The following is a 13,180-nucleotide window of genomic DNA, read 5'->3' as shown; positions in this document are numbered from 1 at the left end:
AGACGCTGCTTGACGGGCCACACACAGTCATGTGATTAGCCGTAGTGCTCCTGGTAGTGAGTCATTAGCAGTTTTGATCGGTCTGCCCAACAAAAATCCGCAAACTACCATTGGCCGCTAAGAAAAATAAACGATATGCAAATGGTGTGGAAATTTTTTGGTGGCCCGAAATACATAGTTGATCCCTGAGACTCTGAGGCCCGCCTCTCTAAAACGCTCGCTTCGATTTTGTCAAAGCTGTCAGGGAAATTTGCATAAATGATAACTTTATCGAACTAACCCAATGAATTGGACAGTTCGGCTAGGGGGCGTGGCCACTGAGCCGCTGAGTGACTGGCCTGCGTGCGTGTCACCTGCGCGTCTGTGTCTGTTTCGCCATCCCGCTCTGTCTTCTGGGCCTGTAAAAATTAACATGTCACTTCGCACAGGTGGAGACGGAGACTTGGCTGAAAAGGCCTCCATCGGCATGCCATCCATGTGCGTTTTTCAATGGGGAGGGGCGTGGCAAAAATGTGGTGCAATTTCGTAAATTAAAACGAACGATAGTGCGTTTTTCAACATTTTTAACCTATGACTTCTGACATTAAAATGAATTATTTATCATTTTCTTATTTTTGAATATAATCTTTAATAATGTTCTATAGTTTAGAATAAGAAGTAGCAAATTAAATTGCCACCATCCCGTTTAGAGGCTTATCAGTTAGTGGAAAGCACGGTTATTATATAATACACCTATTCTGAGTACAAGTCCCTGGCTGGCAATCATTGGCCCGATCTACAAGTGAGCCCGAACCCAGCCTTTTCCTGTCGTTTGTCATCCCTCCCCGCTCGATATTGTTTCGCATCAAGGCAATGTTCGTGGCCTAAACAAGCGCTTAAACAACGACGGCAATGGCTAACAGCCAGCCAATGGACTGTGGACTACATGAAGTGCCAAATTTATATAACCATTAGATACGGCAGTGGCTGAGCAGCTAGAGCTGCACTATATATATAGTGGTCTATGCTATACCCTACCTAACCCCATTTGCATGCGCCGCCTTCGCCGACGACTGACATCGCAACATTTTGTTGCAGCAGCAGCTACCAATTCCGCAGTCTGCCTGCCTGCCGTCCGTCCACTTAGTCGCAGCTCGTTTGGGCCACGTCTTTGGCTCGGGCTCAATTTTGTGGCAGGCCACTACTACTTCTACTACTAGCCAACTACTAGTGGCTCACTACTGAGTACCACAAGTTGCTGCAGGTTGTTCTTGTTGCCCGTTGCCCGTTGTCGGTTGTCGGTTGTCGGCTGTTGGCCGATGGTTGTTGCTTGTCATGTACGAAAATTGTAGCGCGCATTGCTGCAGGAAATAGTTCAAACATATCAATTTTATTTTTATTTATGCTAATAAACCGTTAGGCCAGCCGAGTGAATTATTGGCCATATACATAAAATCCAACAAAAACATAAAACCAAAACTAAAACCCAAACCCAAGCCAAAAAAAAAAAACAGAACCCACAACGCATAGGCGCAACCACGACCCGGCGGCACATGTCGAATCTCTGTTGTGAGCACCTCGATCTCGATCTCGGGTGAAATCTGTGCATGCACTTTGATTAATCAAATCAAATTAACGCCGCATTCCCACACAAATCAATGCAATTTGCGGTGCAGCCTGCCAAAAGAGCCAATTGACATCGGGAAATCGACTATGCAGTATGGGCTTTATTTTAGTTTTTTTTTTTGGTGCTGGCGAAAGTGTTGAGAGCACAACACCCACCCAAAATGGCAGCCGTGCCCATTTCGACGCCTTGTGGGCGTGTGGGCGGGTGGTGCCGGTGGTGCTGGTGGTGCTGGTGGTTTAGGTGGTGCTAGTGTTTTGTAGCGGTTTTTGCCCGCGATGGGCGAGGCTGCTATGCAAAGCAAGTGCTATCCAAAATACATATGCCATGGAAACCAAGAAACCAAGCTAGAGGACAACTGCACACACTTGCCGCCCAATTTTGGGTTAATTGAAATGGATGCATAATAATGTATGTATGCAAAAGATAATTGCTAGTGGGTTAAACAATATTTTCCTATATATAGATTATTGCATTATTAGCCAATTAGCCCACCTATTTAAATTCAATTATTTTAGCAGTTGGAACTTCCCCAGCAAGAGTATGACCAAACGTATTGCATTTGGGTTTAGCTGGCTTTTCGGCGCTTTCCAGCTGCAGACTCTTAAGGCGATTTGACAAACGATAGACAGGACTGTCCGGCCCGGAGCACAAACAGGCCACTAAAAAGTGGACACCGAAGTGCTTTGGCCAGGCCATGTTGTCTGTGCCATTTTTGGGCAACCCCCGACGTCATTATTTGCGGCCTGCGAGCGCACATAATTAAAATTGACTCAAGTGTCGCTGCTGTCGTCACACCCAGTTGGATATGTTCTGGCCTGAGATGGATGGAAATTTTGTGTGGCCCCGAGGAGGAGGGGGGTAGTGAGGCGGTTGTGGCTGCATAAATTTCAATTGGCCATTGACAGGCGTTTGTTGTTGCCACAAATCTTTGTCAGCTGCACATAGTAAAATGAATGTTTATTGTTCGGTAAGTGCCGCAGCCCCGCTGTTCAGCCCGCAAAAAACCAACAGAAAAATAAAAAAAAAAACCAAAAAACAAAATAGTCACATTTAATGCATGGGCCGCAATTTATAGGAGCCATTTTCGGCCATTTGATTGAAAGACCCGCAATGGGCGTTCACCCATTGCCAAAGTGCTCCATCTGTTGTTGTTACTCAGTGTTTCCCTGTGTTTCCCTGTGTTCCTCTGTGTTTGTGTCGAGATTTCGCGTATTTTCGCCTATTAATTTACAACTTTTTGAAGCCATCGCCTTAGCAGTAGCGGCCAACAACTGGGCAAACAATTTGCCATGGCCAAAAATGGCAAGCAGCTGAAAAATTTCGCATTTCCCATTTAGCTTCTTTGTTTTTGTGTATCTTTTGCATAATTTCCTTGTCTTCGCTTGTTTGGAATGGCGCATGCCATGGACTCACAAAAGACTCCTCGGGCAAAAAGTGAAACTTTCATAATTACTTGAGAATTTCTGGCAAGCCGTATCTTGCATACCCACTAACTCTCTTTTTTTTAGCTTATTTGCTGCTGCTTTCTGGCCAATTAGCCAGTGGCTAACGGTAGCCTCCAGCTTCGGCATTCAAGTTTAACTCCAACTTCAACTTCGTATTCGAAGTTAGCTCCTGCTTTTTTGCTGCCGGTGGTCCACGCGAGTGTTTGCCGTACGCATTAACGCCGTTTAGGCCCAAAAGACAAACGGCAAACAGCGAACAACAAACAGAGAAACAACAAGGGGTAAACAAAAGCGACAAACTGGCCAAGAAGCCAGGGGACAGCTGTCCACAGCTGGTGACCAGCTATTAGCCGGGGGCTATCTCGTGGATCGCCTCTTGTTGACTCTGGTCAAAGATCTATTGCCTGCACTGGCAGAAAAATATCTCCAAATTTTTTATTATACTGATAACTATCATTTAATAAAAAGTTAAACTTTAGAAAAGCATTCCCAGCTAACAATAATAATCTTAAATGTTTATTCATTTAGTACTAAACTAAAGACTTGTCTGCTTTGTTAAGGGGCTCTGAGCTTCGACTTGACCCGCCTCAATGTTGTTTGCCCAATGCCAATGTGGCATTTAAAACTAATACGAGCAACACAACAGCGCCTGTGCTGCCGCTGACTGCCACCAAATTGGTATTGAAAACAGTCAACAGACTGCTTGGCGGCAGTCGCGCTGCTCGCTGCTCGCTGTTTGCTGTTCGCTGTTGGCCTATAGCAACTTTGTAGCTTGGTAACTGGGCTCAGACTTCACAGCCAGGCTCAAAGTCAAAGTTAGTTGTTGGCGCTGGGCAAACAATCGACCCAAACTGAGAGACTCTCGGAAGCGACCGACTTGAGGAACATTCTTGAATGTGTCAGGGGCGCAACCGAACAGCAAATGGGCTGCCACATCCACTGCACTGGCAGGGCATTAAATTTATGCAGACTGCACATTTGGCCCACTCCTTCTTCAAAATTGCTATTGCAGACACTCAAGCTCATCGCTCAGCCCACATGTGGTCCGCTCCAAAAGCGTTTTCCCAACTGTTTATCTGCATGAGCGCGTTACCATTTTGCCTCAAAAAAAAAAAGCGCACCTGTCCGCAGGATAAAATGCAGGCTTATTTATGCGAATTTTCGCAGACCATACTCATTTCTGCGCCTCTGCCTTCATTAGTTGTGGCGCTCACGGTGAAAATCTCTGGGAAAATCTGCCGTATCAGCAATCCTGGCATCATGATCTCCTTGTCAGATGACGACTCGTTTTCGTTTTCGCACTGGCACTTTAGCTTTAGCTTTTGCTTTTGCACACTCCGCGAAGTTTGCCAAATGTGACGTCTAATGAAGCATGAGCTCTGAGCCAGTTGTCGTCGGGGTTTTGTCGTTTTGTCGGTTTGGAGAGTCGCCAACCGGTTGGCGGATTTGAAAATCTGGTAGTCATAAGGCGATGCAGCCTTGATAGCCGGCCAGCGGATACAAATGTGAGATAACTGGCCGCAGATCCGATGACAGCGAGAGAAAACACAGGTAGCCACTGGGAGGCGAACGCAATGGCAACGATGACAGCCAAATGCCTGAGAATCGCATAGAAGATCCATGGGATGCATTTGCAACCAGCAGATAGAAATATTTCGTCTCCATGTACCGGGAGAAAAGGAACTTAATCCTTAAATATATTAATCCAAATATTATTAGAAGTAGTATGTATGGATATACAAAAGGTAAGCTAAGATATATAGCTAGATTCATTTTGAGTTTTAAAGCATCTAAATATTTATTTAAGCATTCTTTTTGGTATTGATAGTGGCATCTTTTATGTGCATGGAAAACCGGAAAAATTATTCTGCTGTTGCTGTGTTTTGAAAAGCGGATTCAATTTGGGTTTTCTCACTCTCTCAACTCGCCAGTCTGCAGTCGTCGTCTGCAGTTGGGAAAAAGAGCCTTTAATTCTCATTCCGAATCGCTAACAAGCAATTATACGTATTTAATAGCTGAATCCTAACGATTTCCTCCATTACCAGAAATCGCATTCGCATTCGGACAACCTGCCTTAATTTACAGCATGCAAAATGAAATGGAAGTAGAACCGCTGCACCAACAGCATAAAAATAAAAAAAAAAAGAAAAAGAAACACCATGAAACACAAGCAACGTAGCCTGGTCGCCTGCTGTGCACAGGCAATTTATTGTGTGTTTGTTTTAGGCTCACATATGAGCCACAGTACGAGTATCTCACAGATACACAACGGTGCCTAACTGCAAATGTGAGAAAAACACAATTAGCTTTTGGCGGCGTTGCAGTGGAGACCACCTGCTGCTGCTGCCCAGCTCGCCACGAAATCCGAAATATGAAAAGCCCCCGACTTTCCACGCAGTCAGAAACAAAGAAGGAAAACTAAAAGGGAGAGATATAGAGACAGATACACGGGAAAACTAATTGCACATAGAAGTTGACCGCTGCATGGTTGATTCAAATTCTGCACAACCAAAGCGGACCGGCAAGTTTAAGGTCAGCTTATCTCGTGTGATATGCAAGTGCCCCCAACTATCTCAAAGCCAGTGGTTCCATTAAAACCATTATAAAATATATGTATATACACACAGACGCTGGCCAACAACAATAGTCATAAAGCATACTACTTCTACCGCCACACAAACGGCAAATTGAAACTAATCGAGTTTTGGCCAAAAGGCAGCTGGCCATAAACATAAAAAAGGCAAAAAAATAAATAAGTCAGCATCTAAACAACGTTTGCAGAGCTTGCGATTGTAATAAAAATCACTTTGAATATGGCATAGGTGTGGTCCTAATTACCGATATTAAAGCGGATCTATTTCATCTGGTCGGCTTGTGGGGCTGCCTGCCTGATATTCAATTCGATTCAAATCAATTTGGTTTGCCACGCGCGGTCTGGGAAATCAATATGTTCGAGTCGAGTCGAGTCGTGGGCTTAGCAATTGCAGATGCCTAAATTTGTGCTAATGGCATCAAATGTCAGTAATTTCACTGCGCCCTGACCAGAGGTCTTGCAACCAGTGGGTAACCAGATAACCAAGCCCTTGTTTTAATTAAAAGGGGCGCACATTAAACCCAATACACTTAAGCGCGACTTAAAATAGAAGCTGCGCTGTGCGAAGCAGGAAGTGGTGGCCATCAAAGTAGTTGGCTTAGTTTTGCGCTCGCCTACTTTCATTGCGGCCCATTGTATCAATTTCACTAGGCCAAACGCATAGAGCTATTGAGCACCACAACTGCTTTTGGCCCATCAGTGTCAGGCTGTCAGTCAGTCAGCAAAAAATATAAAAAATACAAGAGAGCAAACCATTCGGGCAGTCAGTCAATCTGACTGTCAAAACGCACGCCCATTCACGTGGCCAGAGCTTTAGCATTAAAGGCTCAATTATGGCACACTTAATGAACTCATCACTTGGACAGCGCATCAAACAATAACTGCAGACTGTCAAAACAGTCCAAATCGAATTGGAGCACCTAGCCGAGAGCTTTGCCATCTGGTATTTACTTGTTACGGGGCGTGGGCGGCACTTGATCTCGTCACTGGAACAAGCCCAAAACACTGGCATTAAAGAAAGCAATTAACAATTACAATGAGCACTAGCATTTGGCCAGTGGACAATGGTGACCCAACTGGCCATTAGCTAAGGCGACACTAATCCAACTATCGAAAACGCTTTCGAATGGCCATCGATTGGGGAATTTACGGTTGCCATTTCTTGGAACAAAATTATTGATTGACCACAGGTACTTAAACCCGCTGTTAAAATACACAGACCTGACTTCTGTCAATTGGTTTCCGTAGAAAGACTTTCGATGAAAATCTACTCGAACTAGCAGTAAACTTAAACGTTCCCATTAAGTGACTTAACAATATAAAGCCTGGCTTATAATTCGGCTTCCCAGTCTTTTAAAAGCTCCCATCACTTAAAAATAACCAAAATTCTGTAAAATACTATAATTAAGATAAGATAATAAGTGTTATTACTGCAAAACTTATGTTTGCATAAAGTGTTAGTTGTGAGTTAAGTGTATATTACTGGAATTATTTGACAAAACAATATATGCAAGTAGTTATCTTTTCCGGAACTTCCAGAATACCATGCGTAATCGAAAACCTGTGCATAAATGAAACTTCCCTTGTTTTTTATTTACACGACTCCCCAGTGCAGTCTCACCTTGATCTTGAGGCCCAGACTGGAAACAGATCGCTGCGCCGGCACACCCATATACATATATATATTCCTGATCGACAGCTATATGTACACATGTGCATGGCATTATCTATTACCATTCCCAACTATCTGGTGCACAGTGCACATATGGATTTTACCGTTTTAGGCATTCAGTCTAATTGATTGTTTGCAGTTTCTGGTTGCTGGCCGCCACCTACTGACCTTCACATTGAGCGGTGGCAGTATCCGCAAGTCGATCGATCCAATCCAATACGATACGATACGATACGATCCGATCCAAACCGATCCGATCCGATCGACCAAAAGCCGGACAAACGTCTCGGCGTCTAGCTCGTGCGCTATAGCTTTGGCTATATAACGCTTTGATCGTATGGGGAGGGGGGTAAAAAAATTGAAGAAAAATAAATAAATAGAAAATAAAAAAGAGTTCCGATACGACCACACAATGGGCGCGTTAGATCGCTAATCGATTGGCTGCTCATTCGATTTTATTACGTATTCAAATTGGTGCAATTACCACTTGGAACTCGTATGGTGGCATAAGGTGGGTGTGGCAGCAGCCTCAACATTGATTTTTCTAATTTTTGCTAAACTGTCTTGTGATAATTATAAATGCTGCAACAATGTATACACGACCGCAGAGGTTTTTCCATCTATAAGATTGTTTATAAGAAGTCTTTTTGGCTTATATATGTTGTATATAAATAAAAATGTGTTGACAAAAGTGGTGACAGTTGAAACGGTTTTTGTTGTTACGGCGATGGAAGAAATTTCTCCCGAGCTTGAATTACGTGCCGGATTTGGAGTGCGACAGCAACCTGCAGCGGATCGCTGTCGAGGGTAATCCGAGACCTTCTTTCACAACGATTTTCATTCAGTTATTCCAGTGGCCAGAGCCGCTGGTATGCAGATATTTGCAACCATCGCATCGGATTGGCATGGCACAGTGGAGCAGTGGAGTGTTGAGGTAGTGGTAGTGGTAGTGGTAGAGGTAGACCGCAGTGGGCAAACACTTGCTGCCTGGTTGGCTACCGGGTCCAAAAAGCGACCCAGTCGGCTGAAGACCACGTCTTGTTGCCAATCACTCAATCAAAACGTCACTTGGCGTGGCAGTTTTGCGTGGCGTTTGTTGGAAAATTGAAATAGAAACGTCAGAATTTCTGCTCTAATTATAAGGCGGTATGTTTTACGTACTAGCCAAGTTTCTTGACTCCTCGGTTTGTCTGTCTCTCTGTCTGTTTGTCTGTCTGTATGTCTGTCTGTTGGCTGGCTTTTTTCTTCAATGAATATTTTTCTGTGTTTTGTTTTACAGTCTGCGCTTTGGCTTCCATCCGTCTGCAGTCGTATCTGTATCTGTATCTGTAGCTGTATCTGTATCTATATCTGTATTTATATATCTCTGTTGCAAGAGAGATTATGCTTTGATGCACTCACGTTAAGCTCACTTTACAGTTACAATTATTGTTTAATATCGTGTGGCCGGCGAAGACCCTAGAGACTTGGCCGGCTGCATTCGCAACACTTGCCGCATTTTGTGGCAACTCGATTCGCTGACTCGACTCGGTTTTCGTTTGCAATTATTATGCATTAATTGCGGGTGGGACAACCGCGGCTCAGATGTCTCCCAGCCCGCTGGAAAAGCCAACAAAAATAATAATAATGAACACAAAAAGCCGCTGCACTGCACCCACTGACCACCGCCAGCCCAATTGCCCAATCCTCACAGCACGCAAAATGCTGAGACCCAAATGGCAAAAACTGCAATCGTTTCTCGTATTTTTCGGTGTTTCCCTGCACCCGATACACAAAACGCAAATTGTTTTAGATTGCCCAAAGCGGCGAATTATTTGCAGTATGTTGCCACGTTTTGTGTCGCTGCTGATTATATAAATCGCTCCACATTCCCCGCCTCTCCCCTCGCGATTCCACAATCTCAACTCTAATGCACGACACGTCGGTGGCAGCCGCTGGTCAATTGTCTGCCGCACATTTGCTGGGCACGTGATTGTTGTCAGGTGGAAGCTGCAATGTCCCCCTCATCCTGTCGCCGGCACCTCCGATTGTTGGCCATTTAGCCATGTTGCATGTGAGCATGCGCTTTTCGGTAGATTTGGCTACTTAAAATGTGAGCTTATTATTCTGTTTCGGTGCACTCCGAGAAAATCTTCACTGTTCTATAGAATTTTATTAGTTTGAGCTAAGTAAAAGAGGTCTCATATGTATAAGTAGGTGGTAAGCTATTTATTTTAAACATAATCACAATATCTTTAGATTTATTAAGAACTTATTACTACGATTTTTAGTTCAGTACTATAATTATTGCTTGAGTACGCGACCTTCCCATAAACTCTGCTCAGTTACAAGATAAAATGCACTAGATCGTGTAAAAATCGATTCCCTAGGGCAACAATTCTTTCCGTTTAGCATGCAGTTTACAACCACAAGCCAGTGAGGTAAAAATTTCCTCTATTCCGCAGTCAAAACTGATTAAACATGCATCAACTGCCGACCAGGCACAAATCAGCGTTTTGCGCCGCTGCAGTTGCAGTTGCACTTGTAGTTGCACTTGCTGCGGCAATGTTGCTGCTTGCCGTTGTTGTTGTTGCTGGTTGCTGCTGCAGGTTGCCGCTGGTTAAAATCAAAAAAATTTTGCGCGCTTTGCAAGCGTGTCAAAAAATTGGTCATTGTTTGTAATTATGAAAATTGCTTAATTGTTGCCTAACCCCGGTGGCAGCAGTAAATGCGGTAAATGCAGCAACAATTGCAGTTGCTAATGCGGCGGACGAAAAATTTGGACAGACAAATTTTTGTTGCCATTGCTTGTAGTTTTTTATAAGAATTATTACCGTTTTTTTTTGTTGTTGTTTTGTTTGCTGTTGGCATCTGCCTAAGTGGCAAGGCTTAATTGTTAATAGCCGCTGTTATAATTCCAGTGCAGGGTGCTAAATTTTATTGCTAAATTATTAATTGCAATACTATTTACCTGCAATCTGTTTCGCAGATCTATATGTTTTTAATTTTCAGTTGCGCTCTATGGCAAAGTGCTGCGCCCAGTTTATTATTATTATTATTATGTTTTTTTTTTTGTTTTAGATTTCAGGCGCCGTTTATGGCCGCTTGACTAAGCAATTTCGTATAGTGGGCACCTAAATACATATGTACATATGTGGCATGTGTTTATAGCCCAGTTAGTTGCTGTCTAACGGCCCAGCGGAGCCAGCAAACGAAGCGAAAAAGTTGGCAAAAATTGGTTTTTAATTATTATTATTGTTATTGCTATGGCGGCCAGCTACTGTGAGCTATTTCCGAGGAATGGCCCGTACGTAATGAGCAATTCCAGCTGAAATTCTTGGCCGCCTTTGTTTTGGCCAGCAATTAAACGTTACTCATACGACCCTGTGGCCGCCCGCAAATTAAGCCAAATTAAGGCGGCTTATTAAGCCAGCCAGCCAGCTAGCTAGCTGGTTCAGTGTGGCAAAAACAGGTAATTAAAAAGTGCCCGCTTAGCAGTTTGTCATACTCGTCTGAGATTTATAATAAGTTTTGCATAGATTTATTGACTTACTTTGGCTGCCCCAGCGGAGCAGGAAGACTGTGTGCGCGCAGGAAATGCCAATGAGTAGTCGTTGTAGAGCACTGCAAATAGTTTCAAGCGAAGTCACATTAAAGCGTTATAATTAATACAAATCAGCACACTTAACATATAAGTACATATAAGTACACCCCGTTCCAGAGAGAAAACAACAAAAAAACAAAAACGAAGGAAAATAGCAGCAGTTTAGCGTTTGGCACGCCCGGCACGCAGAGCAATTTTAATTAGACATAAACGACGAGCCACATTTGCAATGGGGCGTCGAGGGGACATTAAGCCCGAAAGTGTTTAGTTGGCAATTACATAAAATAAGGAGCAGCTTCCAGCTCTCAGCTTCCAGCTCCCAACTCCCAACTACCAACTCCCAGCTTCCAGCCAACGGTCTGCCATGTAGCGTTACTCCGTTTTTTCCGCTTTTCCTCGTTTTCCCCCCCTACTTTCCCCCTTATGCAACACTCGAATTAACATGTTCCACAGGCAAAGCCAACGCACAAGTCGCTGTCATCACATAGATACACGCTGCCCGCGTGTAGATATATATTTACTCCATGGAGCAGACCTGCAGATACACAGAGTGTGTGTCTCGCCTTGCTCTGATTTCATCGGGCGACAAGAGCAAGTGCCTCCGCTGCAACAGGTGCCCGCTGCATGGTGCATGGTGCATGGTGCTTGTTGCCTGGCGACGCCCATTGCGTGTGTTTTGTGTTTGGCGGCTAGAAAATGGCCAAGTCCGCCAGATAAGCAATAGGCTAGGCATACTGAATGCATTGATGGGGAAGGGGGATGTGGGATGGAGGATGGCGGCTAGATGGATGGCCAAAAGAAGCTGACCAGTGCGTGAGCTGGCCCAAAGCAGGGCCGTAGAGGGGGTATAGCCAAAGTTGCAACATATGTTAAATATAACACAAAACATACGAAAATATCGAAGCAAACATTCAATGATAAATTCCATCAAGCGCTGTATACAATTTCACTTTGCAGGTGATTTTTGGGTATTCCCTGAATTTTATAATGGCTTTTGAAACTATATTTATACTGAACATACAAAGTCCGTGGTCAACATGTTCTTATTAAAATGAGATGTTTGGCTTTTGTTAGCTGTTAATAGGATTTTAATAATCTAACATTTTTCCAGTAAACTTCAAATGCAATGAACGAAGATGAGTGTTTTTATTGTTGCTAAAAGCAAATGTATTTATATGCGTAGTTATTATAAATGACAACTGAATTTACTGCTGTTTGTTTGGGGGAATCACCAAAGACGCCACAAAGTTTTTCACTTATACAATGCCTGAGAAACCCCCTTTTTGCCACACCCCTGCGTTGAACAACTGCTACTGGTGGCGCCAAAAAGAAGCGTCAACGACAACGATGCTGGCGCTAAATGGCTTTTGCCATATAAATGTCTTCATTGCGTATGAGTGATGAGGCAGCCATGGCCATGGCCACGTCCCAGCCGAATCCCCGCCAGAAACGCCATGAGACTCTGCCACACGCAGCTTGCGAGACGCCTGTTGACGCATTTGGGTGTTGATTTTTAATTTATGCGCTTTTAATGCGCGAGAAAACATGCATTTAAAGTGAATTTATTATGAATAAAAGTGCGGCATTAATTACGGCGACAAAAAAAGTGAGGGGATCGCTTCCGATCAGAAGTGTTTCTTTTATGGATATTGCACAACATGATCTGGATGTGAATACAAGCAACATCCTGCCGAAGGGAGCGGGGCAACGTGGGGCAACTTCAGGCGACTTGGTGACTTGGCTGACTTGGCTGACTGACGTTGCAACACTTTGGCACGCATGCGCGGCATTTTAATGCGCAAAGTGCGCTGCCAACAACGAAACACGCAGCACGCCCACTTTTTTGCGAATACCTGTGAATGCGAATACCTGCGAATATCGCATCGAGTATTCGCGCACAAGTGCACTCACACATCGAATGTGAATGTGAATGGGTATGGGTATGGGTATTCAGACTGCGACTGCGACTGCGGTCTCGGAGATTTATTATTGTATAATGCGCCGTACGCAGTTTTATTTATTGCTCTGCACGCCAAAAACTTTAAAATCAATTGAAAAGCTATAAAAACGTTCGTTTATTTTTTATTGTTGTCGTTACTTGTGGATTTTGTTAAGTATTTCAACATTTCTTACAGCCTGCTCTGCTCCAAATTGCCAAAATGGTCTTAGCTCTTTTATTTTTTGCTTGCTTCAGTTTTTTTTCTACATTTTCCTTATGGGTTTCCCAATGGGTGGGGTCTCTGCCTTTGAAATGGGCGCAGGTAATTTTGTAAGGTGTTTG

General features: G+C 43.8%; 1 protein-coding gene across 1 annotated transcript in view; it reads right to left on the bottom strand.

Annotated features, from left to right (window-relative positions):
* The window catches only part of LOC122621723 (homeobox protein 13), a 63,174-nt gene that overhangs the window by 33,328 nt on the left and 16,666 nt on the right, over positions 1-13,180 (bottom strand). Inside the window, exon 2 of the mRNA XM_043799681.1 lies at positions 10,849-10,919. The gene's annotated coding sequence lies outside the window, so the exon portion shown is untranslated. The remainder of the gene's footprint in view (positions 1-10,848; positions 10,920-13,180) is intronic.

This window comes from Drosophila teissieri, chromosome 3R, assembly GCF_016746235.2.
Source record: "Drosophila teissieri strain GT53w chromosome 3R, Prin_Dtei_1.1, whole genome shotgun sequence".
Classification (NCBI taxonomy): Eukaryota; Metazoa; Arthropoda; class Insecta; order Diptera; family Drosophilidae; genus Drosophila; species Drosophila teissieri.
The sequence above is the reverse complement of the archived record's forward strand: the minus strand, read 5'-3'. Positions and strand labels throughout refer to the sequence as shown.